This window comes from Trachypithecus francoisi, unplaced genomic scaffold, assembly GCF_009764315.1.
Source record: "Trachypithecus francoisi isolate TF-2019V2 unplaced genomic scaffold, Tfra_2.0 Lachesis_group6, whole genome shotgun sequence".
NCBI lineage: Eukaryota > Metazoa > Chordata > Mammalia > Primates > Cercopithecidae > Trachypithecus > Trachypithecus francoisi.
The window spans coordinates 16198337-16200132 of NW_022681471.1; the positions used below are offsets into that span (position 1 = coordinate 16198337).

Consider the following 1796-nt stretch of genomic DNA (forward strand, 5'->3'; position numbering starts at 1 on the left):
TTTCATATTTATTCTGGCCGAGATAAAGGTGAAACACTTTAGGCTGCACTTAGATAATTTTTGGCTTTAAAATTTTCATGCATCCAGTGCAAGGGAGAGGAATCCCAATTTCACATTTGATGATGGAGGAACAAGTTATGTGGTTGCTCTGCAGACAATATGAAAATTAGTTGAACTAACTCAGAAACCAGTTGATCAGCACTTTCATTACATTTGTGGTGTAAGCACAGGTGCCATATTAGCTTTCATGTCGGGATTTTTTCATATGCCCTTGGATGAATGCGAGAAACTTTATAAAACATTAGGATCAGATGTATTTTCACAAAATTTCATTGTTGGAAAAGTTAAAATGAGTTGAAGCCATGCATTTTATAGCAGTCAAATGTGAGAACAAATACTGAAAAATAGAATGTGATTTGCACTATTGATTGCAGCAGCAAGAAACCACACATGCCTTAAGGTAACTGCCGTAAGTACCATAGTAAACAGAGGATAACACAAAAATATTTTGGTGTTTTAGAAACTAAGGTGCTTAGAAACTATAATTTGTTCTTTCTAAACATAGAAACTATGGCCATTTTGCTGGAATCAACTGTCATTTCAGAGGTTGTCAGTATAAAATGTGGCAGGCCATTAGAGCCTCATCTGCTGCTCCAGGCTACTTGGAGAATATGCATTGGGAAATGATCTTCATCAAGGTGGAGGTTTGCTTCTGAATAACTCTTTGGCATTAGCAATGCATGAGTGTAAATGTCTTTGGTCGGATATCCCATTAGAGTGCACAGTATGCCTGGGCACTGGACATTCGGAGAGTGATATGAAAAACGCTGTGATACACACAAGCTTGAAAACCAAACTTTCTAATGTTATCAACAGTGCTACAGATATAGAAGCAGTCTGTATAATGCTCGATGGTCTGTTACCTCCTGACACCTATTTTATATTCAATCCTGTAATGTGTGAAAACATAACTCTAGATGAAAGTCAAAACGAAAAGCCGAATCAGCTGCAGTTAGAAGGGTTGAAATACATAGAAAAAAAAGAAAAAAATTAAAAAGTTGCAAAAATATTAAGTCGAGAAAACATAACTCTGCACAGAATTAATGATGAGATATAATTGAAAACAAACAAGTATGAAGGGCTTCTATTCTTTTTAAAGTTGCGATGAGTATATGCTTATGTTCTGGTAAATGAAGTCCTGCTCAGAAGATTCACCAAAATCAATAGGAATTGTGGGGTTCAACATGAGTTGAATTATGAATTCTAGAGAATCCCGAAGAAGACTGTGCTTTCACCAGTTTGCACAGCATAGAAAATATGCTTGATTATATAATTCATATGAGAATTAGATTTTTAAGATGTTAATAATTAAGTAAGTTTTAGGAGTCTCATTGTGATCGTGGTATTAGTAGATGTTGGTGTTATTTTGTTTGATTTTGGGAAATGTATTAATATATGTGTTAAACAAGGAGCTGAAAATGATTACACTTCGTATTTTTGCTTTTGTAATCATAATCATGTTGAATTTATGTAATCATTGATTTTATTTCATGTGGAATAGCTAATTGTTTCTTAAAATTATATTATTTAATGTTTTCATTAGCTACACTCTACAATTCACATACTACTTTTTATTTTAAAATTACTTAAATAGATCCAAAAAGTAGAATTTTTATTTAAAATGTTTTCATGATTGAAATATGAGAACCAGGTACAGTTTTCTATTCAAAATTTTCTTATTTTAATATTGTTTGGCTAACAAAGATAAAGTTTCATTCAAACACTTTTCTCCTTAA

General features: G+C 32.7%; 1 pseudogene; it reads left to right on the forward strand.

Annotated features, from left to right (window-relative positions):
* Nucleotides 1–247: 247 nt before the first annotated feature.
* Nucleotides 248–1190, forward strand: LOC117078441 (annotated as a pseudogene).
* The last annotated feature ends 606 nt before the right edge of the window (nucleotides 1191–1796 follow it).